The sequence below is a fragment of the Mytilus galloprovincialis genome, chromosome 8 (assembly GCF_965363235.1).
Source record: "Mytilus galloprovincialis chromosome 8, xbMytGall1.hap1.1, whole genome shotgun sequence".
In the NCBI taxonomy this organism is placed as follows: domain Eukaryota; kingdom Metazoa; phylum Mollusca; class Bivalvia; order Mytilida; family Mytilidae; genus Mytilus; species Mytilus galloprovincialis.
Window position 1 is genome coordinate 5,673,003 of NC_134845.1, and position 13,453 is coordinate 5,686,455.

The window sequence follows — 13,453 nt, forward strand, 5'->3', positions numbered from 1 at the left end:
AAATTGTGTTATACCAATGATATATAAATCACAATTCTACATTAGTTTGAATCTGTTCGGTACTTATTGCACACTTGTTGTAGCCATAACCCAATATTGACATTGTCAATCGTAAATCATGACTAATAGCATACTTATCATGCGCAACACGAAGGGTTCCTCTGATGGAACGTAGTTTGCATACCCCTTTGAGCGCCAGAGATAATCTCAATTTATTTAGGGCTTCATATTGCTCAGTGAAGCGTATTATAAATCGTTGTAGTCCTTTTTGTCAAGTTTTAGTCTTTTTGTGTCGCTGTATAATTTGAAATTGTTTCTTTACTATCTTCTTTTTTCTGCACTTTGTAAAATTAAGCCTAATTATAATTATAGATTTTATGCAACGGTCGTGCATTGTTATTTTGTTTTTATTTGCTTATGCTAGAATGTTGCATCAATTCTTCTCTTAGTTTAACCTGCTTGTTTTCTCAAAATAACTAGTTGTATCCACACGATAACATATTATTGTACAATTTACAAACTATTCATCGTTATCAGGTAAAACTTCTTTATTACACATTACAGACCACTGTTCCCCGTTAGGTTTCTTCCAACATCCATACCAGGATATATGCTACAAGAAGCTAGGAAGTGAATATTACGATGATGCACTGAATGCCTGTGAAGCTGAAGGTTTAGACATACTTATGCCAAAGACTGAAGAAGAACATGCCTTTATGAAATGGTATATAATAGAGTAAGTATTTCCTCAAATATTAGTGTCTTATTGATTGAGGTAAACAATTAAACTCTAAAAGAGGGACCTTCATTTTTTCTTAATATGTTTTCAAGTTTATTCACCGAGTGAAAACCGGAAATGAAATCAAGCTTGCTCAGCGTTTATGTTGCTTCTATCGTTCAACAATACACAAACAAACTACTAGTATAGATTTAGGAACAACAGATGCGGACGATATCAAGGACACATCCAATGGTGAGTCTTTTGAAGACAAACGCACGTTTGGCGTCACTAACGAGTCTTATATGCTTAGCAGTAACTGTTTACTCAGTCAACGCAACCGATCTTGCCTTAAAATGTCAATTTCTATACAGTGTTGCATGAACTATGAATACGTTTTATCTGATTTTTTATATTAAGGTACATTAATGATAACGTCTGGGTTGGACTAACAGATATAGACCAAGAAGGAACTTTTGTATGGAACAATGGTATTGACACTGGATTCAGAGCCTTCGGCTATGGTGAGGCATAATTACGAGACATACTTGATAGTGACTGTATGTGAACGATTTATACTTGTCTTTACCAACACTTCAATCTTATTTGAAATATATTTAACCAATACTGATTTGAGAAAAACAGACACTAATCATTTCAATCATTTAATTCAAAGATTATTTTTTTAAATATAATATCCACATAAGAGCATGCCAGTCTAAAGTCAGGATTATGACAGATGCAGTCAATTTGTTCGAAGTGTTTTAGCTGTTGATTTTGCCATTTGATTATGGACTTTCCTCGGAGTTCAGTATTTTTGTGGGTTTTTTTTATTATACTATTTGTTTTTATTGTGTACGGGTTGAAATTCAACTGCTTTTTACAGGAGACCCAAATAACGCTGGTGGTGATCAACATTGTGTGAGATACGATTCTATTTCAAGCTACAATTGGAACGACTGGACATGTAATCTCCGTTCTACTGTAGTTTGTCAGACACTAGGTAAGAACTATCAATATAATGACTGGAATGTAATCTCCGTTCTACTTGTAGTTTGTCAGACACTAGGTTAGAACTATCAATATAACGACTAGACATGTTATCTCTGTTCTACTGTAGCTTGTCAGACACTAGGTAAGAACTATCAATAGAATGACTGGACATTTAATCTCCATTCTACTGTAGTTTGTCAGACACTAGGTAAGAACTATCAATATAATGACTGGACATGTAATCTCTGTTCTACTTTAGCTTGTCAGACACTAGGTAAGAACTATCAATATAATGACTGGACATGTAATCTCCGTTCTACTGTAGTTTGTCAGACACTAGGTATGAAATATCAAGATAATGATTAGACATGTAATCTCTGTTCAACTGTAGCTTGTCAGACACTAGGTTAGAACTATCAATATAATGACTTGACATGTAATCTCCGTTCTACTGTAGTTTGTCAGACACTAAGTATGAACTATCAATATAATGACTAGACATGTAATATCTGTTCAATTGTAGCTTGTCAGACACTAGGTAAGAACAGTCAATATAATGACTAGACATTTAATCTCCATTCTACTGTAGCTTGTCAGACACTAGGTAAGAACTATCAATAAAATGACTGGAAATGTAATCTCTGTTCAACTGTAGCTTGTCAGACACTAGGTTAGAACTATCAATATAATGACTGGACATGTAATCTCCGTTTTACTGTAGTTTGTCAGACACTAGGTAAGAAATATCGATAAAATGACTGGAAATGTAATCTCTGTTCAACTGTAGCTTGTCAGACACTAGGTTAGAACTATCAATATAATGACTGGACATGTAATCTCTGTTCAATTGTAGCTTGTCAGACATTAGGTTAGAACTATCAATATAATGACTGGACATGTTATCTCTGTTCAACTGTAGTTTGTCAGACACTAGGTTAGAACTATCAATATAATAACTGGACATGTAATCTCTGTTCAACTGTAGCTTGTCAGACATTAGGTTAGAACTATCAAGATAATGACTAGACATGTAATCTCTGTTCTACTGTAGTTTGTCAGACACTAGGTAAGAACAGTCAATATAATAACTGGACATGTAATCTCTGTTCAACTGTAGCTTGTCAGACATTAGGTTAGAACTATCAAGATAATGACTAGACATGTAATCTCTGTTTTACTGTAGCTTGTCAGACACTAGGTAAGAACAGTCAATATAATGACTAGACATGTAATATCCGTTCTACTGTAGTTTGTCAGACACTAGGTTAGAACTATCAATACAATGACTGGACATGTAATCTCTGTTCAACTGTAGCTTGTCAGACATTAGGTTAGAACTATCAAGATAATGACTAGACATGTAATCTCTGTTCTACTGTAGTTTGTCAGACACTAGGGTAGAACTATCCATATAATGACTGGAAATGTAATCTCTGTTCAACTGTAGTTTGTTAGACACTAGGTGAGACCAGTCAATAGAATGATTGGACATGTAATCTCCGTTCTACTGTAGTTTGTTAGACACTAGGTAAGAACAGTTAATAGAATGATTGGACATGTAATCTCCGTTCTACTGTAGTTTGTTAGACACTAGGTAAGAACAGTTAATAGAATGACTGGACATGTAATCTCCGTTCTACTGTAGCTTGTCAGACACTAGGTTAGAACAGCCAACAGAATGAATGGACATGTGATCTGCCTGCTTCTGTAGTTTGTTAGACACTAGGTTAGAAACCTTCAATAGAATGACTGGACATGTAATTTTCGTTCTACTGTAGTCTGTCAGACACTAGGTAAGAGCTATCAATAGAATGACTAGACATGTAATCTATGTTCTACTGAAGCTTGTCAGACACTAGGTTAGAACTATTAATATAATGACTAGACATGTAATCTCTGTTCTACTGTAGCTTGTCAGACACTAGGTAAGAACTATCAATATAATGACTGGACATGTAATCTCTGTTCAACTGTAGTTTGTCAGACACTAGGTTAGAACTATCAATATAATGACTGGACATGTAATCTCTGTTCAACTGTAGCTTGTCAGACATTAGGTTAGAACTATCAAGATAATGACTAGACATGTAATTTCTGTTCTACTGTAGCTTGTCATACACTAGGTAAGAACTATCAATATAATGACTGGACATGTAATCTCTGTTCAACTGTAGTTTGTCAGACACTAGGTTAGAACTATCAATATAATGACTGGACATGTAATCTCTGTTCAACTGTAGCTTGTCAGACATTAGGTTAGAACTATCAAGATAATGACTAGACATGTAATTTCTGTTCTACTGTAGCTTGTCATACACTAGGTTAGAACTATTAATATAATGACTGGACATGTAATCTCCGTTCTACTGTAGTTTGTCAGACACTAGGTTAGGAACTATCAATAGAATGACTGGACATGTAATCTGCCTGCTACTGTAGTTTGTCAGACACTAAGTATAAACTATCAATAGAATGACTGGAAATGTAATCTTGGTTCTACTGTAGCTTGTCAGACACTAGGTTAGAACAGCCAATAGAATGAATGGACATGTGATCTGCCTACTAATGTAGTTTGTTAGAAACTTGGTTAAGAACTATCAATAGAATGACTGGACATGCAATCTGCCTGCTATAACATATATAATGTAGTTTGTCAGACACTAGGTAAACACATTCAATAGAATGACTGGGCATGTGATCTGACTGCTACAATAATTTGTCAGACACTAGGTTAGAACTATTGATTTTTAACATGACATGCAATCTGCTTGCTACTGCAGTTCTTCAGAAACTAGGTAGGATGAGTAAATTAAATGACGGAACAAGTGATCTAACCGCTGCTGTAGTTTGTCAAACACTAGGTAGGAACTATCAATACTTAATTGATGGCGGTGTCACTGTGTATACGTGCCTCACCTTGTCAAATTTTTAGTTTTAAAATGTATATCTTTTTATAAATTTCGTTGGTTTCGTTTAGTGTGATGAGAACATGGAATACCAAAGTATCAAAAAGAGGGATATTACAATGTATGTAGGTAAAAACCTGAATGTCAAACCGATGACAGATGAAGAAGAATTAAAACATTATACAAAAAAGGAAACTTTATTGACCTGATCATATATTTCTCGCAGTTTTCCCTACCTATTAACATATTTTCAAGCTGAAAAGTGTGACGTATTGCAGCGGCAATTCATATCACCTTATATCAGAAAAGGTCACGTTTTGATATCATTTTTGAGCGTCTACTTCTTTTTAAAAAGTTCTAGAACCAAAAAAAAAGAGTTCCCTTATAATACGAGGTTAACATGTAAACATTAAGTATCCTTGGAATCCAATGTTTACCAAAAATTTATGTCTTAAAATAATACAATAAAACTATTGCAGGTACCAGTTTGCAGCCAGCTGTTGTTGAAACAACAGCATTATCAATAATCAGCACTATTGACTTTGCCACATACTGTCCTTGCGCATGTGATGTCTTTAATACAACTGACGAATACATCGCAAATTACATTAAGAAACTGCAAAAGGAGTTGAAAGTTGATTCAGAGACACTTTCTTCCACCATACGGTCCAAGACATGCGCAGAAGATCCCAGACAGAGTGCAAAGAACATTGGAATGTTAGGAGTTGCAGTGTTGGCATTTGGTTTTACACTTGTACTATTCATGGACATACTCTCCGTTTTTCAAAAACATTTTAGTTCTAAAATTGATCGACGTTAACTTGTCAAACAAATCTCCTTTTTGATACATGTACCAACACTTCACACAAATCCATATAAAAAACCATTCTAATACAACAACGATTGTAACGTTCTTTTTTATGGGATAACGTAACTAATTTTCATGGCATCAATTTACAATTGATGTTATTATACCTCAGTATGTTTTTTCTATATAAAAAAACAATGAAATAATTGTGCTATTTCATTCCACAGACTATTTGCCAGTCAAGAGTTTCAAAAACTATTACCCCGGTTAATAGTTTCATAATCATCTTTCCCGTACCTTTTCATGCTTATTTTTCATTGAACAATAATGATGTCATTGACTATTTTGCTTGGCATTGTCAAATTCGAAAATTGTAAACGGTATAATATCTTTGTGTTGATTGTAATTTTACTTACAAGAAGCAATTATAAAAGAGAGAAAATCTTCGCGCGCTGTTTTTAAAGATCTAAAATATAGTACCTTATTCATAATATGGGTTCGGTTGTCGTATTCTAAAAGTGAATTTGCATTTGGTGTACTTTTGCTTAACTTTATCGTATGCACGGAAAATTTAACACATTCAAGTATTTCTTGTCTTGATTGCAATTAATGAAATATTTACAAATACAAAAAGAACTATACAAAACAAACGTATAGTTCATCTTGTGCATGTCAAGTTTTGTGACATGTTTTTCTTTTCTTTCAGATGATATATGTACACTTTTAGAAAATAAGTTAATTTGGTATATACATGTAAAAACACTTAATGACTGTGTTGTTCAGTATAATAAAACACCTAATGACTGATTGGGCGGGTAATAGCAAGTTTGTTGTCCCTTCGCATACCAACTATTGCTCTCGGCTTTGCCTCGAGCAATAGTTGGTATTTCAGGGACAACAAACTTGCTATTACCCTCACACCCAGTTAATAGGTGTATATTATGGAACGTACATGATTTTACGATGTTTTCTGTCAGTTTCATTAGAATGGAGATAACTATATAATTGTATTTTAAGCTCCGATCGCATCAATTGGTGATTGTACATTTTGTATGTATGCACGTGCCTGTCCCAAGACAGGCGCCTATAATTTCGATTTTGTCGTTTGTTCATGTGTTTCTTATCTATTTTTCGTTCATTTTTTTGAACATATATAAGGTCGTTAGTTGTCTCGTTTGAATTGTTTTACATTTGTCATTTCGGAACCTTAAATAGCTGACCATGCGATATGGGCTTTGCTCATTGTTGATAACCGTAAGGTAAACTATAGTTGTTAATTTCTGTGTCAGTTTGTGTCTTTTGGAGAGTTGTTTCATTGGCAATCATACACCACCTTCTTTTTTACATTGTCTATATTTTCTATTAAAGAACTTTTAGTTATGTCATTTAACATTTACAATGTTTTGGCAATAGTTTGAACAAACTATAAACAAGAAAATAAAAACAAAACAGAATACGAAAATTAGTCAAATGACACAAAAACAGAAGTGATAAATTCACCATATTACATTATTCAATATCCATGTTACAATGAGATCTCTGCCCTCAGTTCTAATGACCTTTTGATAAAGAAGCCAATAGTTCTAACGTGTCTGAAGAAAATAGGGTTCAATATATAAAATATTTTGATCATCAGGGAAAGGAATGACATGTTCATCATCTAATTGTATATAAGTATACAAATTTTGTCTGATGTTTTTATTTACCTTGTAATTGATAATAAAATGAAAATCATCTTCGATCACTTTGCAGAGTACAGTCTTTGATCTCGAGGATCTCTATTTAAAGACCATTGTCACTTATACGAAGTTTAGTACAATATTCCTGATAGAAAAATCTTTAAACAATAAGTACAAATTTTCTACAAGGGAAGGTTTTAAATCTCTATACCGAAAAAGTATTCACTGGCGTTATTTTGTTTTACTTTACTTTTATTAAAATCTTTATAATTGTCATTAATTTCATATTCTAAATGGCTAACATCTGTATTATTCTTACAAATGGCCACTTTATCTTTAGGTGAAATGCTCACTAATGGTTGACAATAAAATGATATTGTATACGGCTGTTATATAAGTGAGACGTTTAGCTAGCTACAAAACTTGCTTTAATCAACCAATTTTGACATAAGAGATGCATGTACAGAGTCATGAAAATGGCAGTTGTTTTCTATTTGTTTTTTATGCTTGAACTTATATTTTTGCAGTCTGGTATCACACTTTTTGTTTTGAGTTTTCTATGGAGTTCACTATTTTTCTTTTTATTCATATATTTCGATTGTTAATCAGTGACTTAAAAGTGATCGATAGTCGTAATTAGTTTATAGATTAAATTTGACAAACGTTGGTTAACTATGGATTTCATAGATTTTAGTTTATAAAAAAAAAAAAACATCCACCAAAAAACAGAAGTTTCAACTGCAAAAGAATATGATACGAGCAATAATGCTATGTTTCCTGACTCGTATTACCTATATTTTTGTATAACATGGTAGTTATTGTGTTTCGGCCAGCCAAATGCGTATATTTCTATCAGTTATCATTTAATTAGCGATATAGTTAGGTCTTTCAACCTTTCAGGTGAAAGACCTATAGGGTTTGTTCTGATTATTATTATTATTATTATTATTATTATTATTATTATTATTATTATTTTTTTTTTTTTTTTTCTTCCGCCAACTTTTTTTTCCTTCGCTGTTTTTTTGTTTCACAAGATGTCGCTTAGATATTTGGTATATGATATCGAACAGTTAATGCGCTTCTGAAACTGACACCGCGTAACAAAAACCTTTACCTTGTAAGAGTTATCTCCCCAAACACTGTTTTTCTTGTGGCCACTACTACTTCGCAACCGTATAAGAAACCGACAAATTTATTTTTCCAAATTGCTCGTTATATCCTTAGGATGTTCTGTTTCATTTCAACGGAAGCTATCCGGAGACTCCATATGAGAGTTATCCCCCCTTTTATATATGATATCAGTGATATGCATTTCTAACTGGTAAACTATAAGTGATAGAGACCTAGGGTCTTTTGATTTAAGATCCTTGGTCCAAAAAAATGAAAATTAGGTCAAGGTCAAAGGTCAAGGTCAAATTCTTAATTTTGATTTTGGCTTTTTTTCACCTTTTTTCATTAACCTTATAAGATATCGACAATTTTTTTTTACTAAATTGTTAGTTGCGACATGTCGTAACTGATAAATTTTGGTTGCGAGGGTGCGTAAACAATAAAAGGGAGTTTTCGCCCCTCTGATATTAAGAATTATGCGTAAAGTGATTTTACTCATGAACCATACATATTAAGGAACTAGTGTCTTTTTATTTGAGATGTTTAGTCTATGACCTTGAAATTGAGGTCAAGGTCATAGGTTAATTGGACGTTCTAGATTTTGACCTTTGCTTAAAATTCATATTTATACATCATTAAGCCATAGGAACTGACATTTTCAACTGAATTTTAATATTTTCATATCTAAATAGATCCTTATTGGTTGAAAGACCTTCAATTGTTCTCTGAACAATTGGTTTTTAATTCTTTTTATTTTTGTTGTTTGTAACATATGTTGTACTGTTATACCACTGTCCCAGGTTAGGGGAGGGTTGGAATCATACTAACATTTTTTACCCCGTATGTGCTTATCCCAAGTCAAGAGCATGTAATTCAGTGGTTGTCGTTTGTTTATGTTTATGTTACATATTTGTTTTTCCTTCTCTTTTGTACATAAATTAGGCCGTTATTTTTCTCGTTTTAATTGTTTTACATTGTCATATTGGGGGCTTTTATAGCTGACTATGTGGTATGGGCTTTGCTAATTGTTGAAGGCCGTACGGTGACCTACATATGTTAATTTCTGTGTCATTGGGTCTTTTGTGGATAGCTGTCGCATTGGCAATTATACCACATCTTCCTTTTTATATTAAGTTTGTCAGTTTTGAAAAATATATAAAAATAAAGATGAGATTTCAATTAAACAAATGATTAGTTCTTACAAAGCCATACAAAGATCGTTATAATTTGCAACTATATATGAACATTATCTTCAAATGTAAGAAATCAGAGCATTGTATTGTGTTAACTTGATTGGTTTGTACTTTAGACTGTTAATATGATCAAATTAACGTAAGGAACATTCCTCATTAAAAAGTCAATCTTCGATATGATTGTTTTGTTCTGACCTTGAGCTTCTCTGAAATTACGCGGGAGACAATTCAGTCTTATCAAAAAGTATATACTTATGTACCGCTGAACAACAGATTTCCCTCAGTTTTAGTTTGTTACCTCAATTTTGTTTTTTGTCAATAGATTTACGAGTTTTGAACAGCCGTATACTACTGTTGTCTTTATTTTTCTGACATTTGAGCAAATACATACAGCAGATTGAAACGTTTTGAAGGAGTAAGTGTTTTCACTCAGTTTCCGTCATGACGCTCTGAAAATTGTGTGTATATTAAGCTTTTCCAGAATTGTTTACTTTCTGTTCAGTATACCAGAAGTTGTTGCTTATCTTTTATCTTTTTTTTTCAATAACGGACAAAATCAATGCCCTATTGTTATAGATAAAAGTACCCAATGCATTGTACACGATGAAATCAAATGATCTAAGTGGTTAAACATGACAACGCCGTGGCTAAAAATAAAAAGACTTACAGACATATAATAGTACAGAAGACACAACATATAAAAGTAAAGACTAAGCAACACGAACCACACCAAAAACTTGGGTAGGTCTCAGCTAGCCATTAGCCAATCACAATCAAAATCTATTGTATCTTCCAGATTATGATACCAATCAGTACACATTCCATAGTTTTGGTATAATGACGTCATAAGTAGTTAAGGATAATAATCACATTGTATGCCACCATAATGTGCCTTTAGTAAGCGGGCGTACGTTTTAGGAATTTGCATAGGTTACATCTTAATTCATCAATAATTACATGTTTGATTGACGACAACATTTAAGTTGCTACCGATATAACTGTGGCCTGAAATAAAAGTGTTCCGTTGATATTCATTTAAGACAGGGTTATTTAAATTGTCAATAGGTTTACAGAATGTATCTTAATTTGAGGCCACATATAAAACTCTCTGTAAAATTAGGATGTGGTATCCCGTTTATAACAACTTTTCACAATGGACACCAAAAATTTATTATTGAATATTTTTATATAATAAATTATATATTAATATCGGAAACAATTATAAGTTGTGTATGGTTAAGTACCGCGATGCTTGACTATTAAAATAGCAGTGATTCATTGATAACAATCACCGAGATGAATAACGTCACTTTAAACCCGAGCTATATTAAGCAAAAAGAAAGTATGAAAACATCTTTAGACTGGACTAACGGAACATCCCCGTCTAAAAGTAAAACTAGCAGATGGAACACGAAAGCGTCCTTTTTTTGTCGTAAATTAGTGTATACAGTTTCCAATGCTCTGACTTATTCATTTCAAAACTGGAAATTAAAAAAGAAAAGAAATAGTTGATATCATTTGGTTTAAACAACACATTTTGGAATATAAACATGCATAGCAAATGATTTAACTGATTTAAAATATACCCCGATGAGAATAATTTATTTCAAGGGACTAATACTACTAAAAAGTATAAAAAACAGAAATGCAACTGTATTCATTTTGTCTTTTTAACTTCGCAAAGACATTGCCATCGAAATTCTGACATGTGATTAGAATACTTCAATACTGTTTTCTTTTGTCATCTAGCCAAAGAGAGGCTGAAAACATCAGAAACAAACTAACATTTCCTTGGAAAAATCATTAAAAAAACTTACACTTAACTACACCACAGTCTTTAAAACAAAACATCAAAACTCTAAGATTTAGCAACACGATCTTAATCAAATACCGACGGTAATCTCAGGTAGGTCATTGATTGGGATAGTTTCTTTCCTATATTGCTAACTAGAATGTATGTCTTTTCTATTACATATGAAACTTAAACGCAACTTGCATCTAAAACTTTTTTTTATAGAATACAATTGATGAGCAATGAGCAAAACAATAAAATATTCTAGAAAGGCGGACAAGGGAACAATATGATGGAGTTTCGTATTGACATATTTTTTTAATTTAAAAGGCGAAGTGTACGTAATTAAACTACACAATGGATTTTTTTAAAATTTTACATGTAGATTCTGCTTGTAAAAATAAATCGGAAAATAAAATAAAAAAAGGGGGTAACCGTTTTCGTTTTTGAGATACGAGCTGTTGAAGTTAACAGCATCATACACCAAAATTACAAAGGATATATAGGGAAAATCGTGAAATTCGGCAGGAATTGTTACATTTCCAAGATTTTCTATTATATTAGACAATCGATTTTTTTTTAAATTTATGAGACGATTCTAAAATGTCTGAGGAATCGATTGGTGCAAAGAAAGTCCTTAGCAACCGTGCTACTTTTCAAGCTATACCCTGTTAAAGTTGAATCTTGAGTGTAAACAGAACAAAAAACAACGACAACGTTATTGACGTCGCCGCAACAGTTACGACGCTTCATATAGTTCTATACTTGTATGAAATATATACCGTTTTGTTGGAGTTCGTGTTGCTCGGTCTTAAGTTCTTTATGTTACGTTTTGTGTACTATTGTATTGTATTTGTCTATTATATTCGGGTGCGTGCGGAGATCGCCAAGCTAGAAAACGGTTGACATTTTCTTCATTATAAACTAGAACTATTTTCGACTTCGGTGCCTTATTTTTTGTTAAAATCGAAACACTGCGACGTGTTTTCAAAATCTTTGTTCTCATAAAACTTCATTTCATCAACGTCTCTTCTCAGAATATCAGCCATCTGTCTGGCACAGGATAACAAATCAATATTTAAGTAAATTTAAGTTGTGTGGTAATTCTTAGTACATTTGGGTAAATTAATCTTATCTTTGTGTCGCATAAGCATCTCTATAATTCAACACATCCCTGAGCCACGACATTACATATTTTATGCATCGCATGCGCTTCTTTTTATCACAATCCAGACCGCTAGTAACCGTTGTATAACTTTACACGTCTAAAGACGAATATTTGCGTGAAACATTTTTGTATGATTTTTATTTCTGGAAATCAATCTGAAATCTACAACAGTCCATTTCCGAAAGTCGGGCTGGACCTTTACTTTTATGTGCATTCGGGATTTACATGTAAATTGTAACCCGAATAATTCAGTCGTATTTTTCAGCTTGATGTACGAATGCTACATTTCTCGTGTGGGAGAAAATCGGACATGGAAAGGGCTTCTATTTCTAGCTGTTCGGAATTCGTGAAAACAAATTTTTGGCATTACGGTATTGAATCAAGAGAGATACCAATTATTTCTTTTAACAAATTCGAATACCAGTCAGTTTATAGGACTTCAGTTTGAAATAGGGGCGGCAATCCATTCGTTTTATCCAATCAATTGGAAAAGGGGGGGAGGGTCAACATTGATAGTCAAAAAGCCTTGAAATATTCGATAAAAAACGTTGAATGTTAATTATATGAACTCCAAAATCTCATATTATAAGACTAGTAACCACAGGCTTCTAAATTCTTGTATGATAATGAACTAGGTGAAAACCTAGAGCTGACCGAGTGCGAGATCCTCATGGATAATCATCGAGGTCGTCAAACACCCCTTGCAGTAAACTTTGGTTAAATTTAAAAAACATCGAAATGTAATAGTCTGAACACATTTCACCGCTCATTCCACTGAATATTAGATTGCAGTTACAAGTATCACAAAACTTCCCTGACCTATTTTCTTTAACCATAATAGAGGGAGGAGGGAGGAGGGATCCAGATCCTGAAATCCCGGGCTTAAAAACACGAAATCCGGCGAGGTCCCGAATTAAAAAAAAGTCAAATCCCGACTACCCGAAATTCGGAAAAAGAATTCCCGGATCCCGGAGTTCCGATAAAGGTCCTACCCCCTACCCCCTCGTAATTCTATATTCTATTCATTCTTAATCTTGAATTGAGACTTGATACTTCAAAATACATTCTCTAATTTTGAATGATGCA

General features: G+C 33.2%; 1 long non-coding RNA gene across 1 annotated transcript; it reads left to right on the forward strand.

The window, feature by feature from the left end:
• Positions 1 to 564: 564 nt before the first annotated feature.
• LOC143043087 (uncharacterized) lies at positions 565 to 5,622 on the forward strand. The gene is made up of 4 exons (XR_012968188.1): positions 565 to 736; positions 1,139 to 1,242; positions 1,605 to 1,721; positions 5,097 to 5,622. It is a non-coding gene; the product is annotated as an uncharacterized LOC143043087 (long non-coding RNA).
• Positions 5,623 to 13,453: the final 7,831 nt, after the last annotated feature.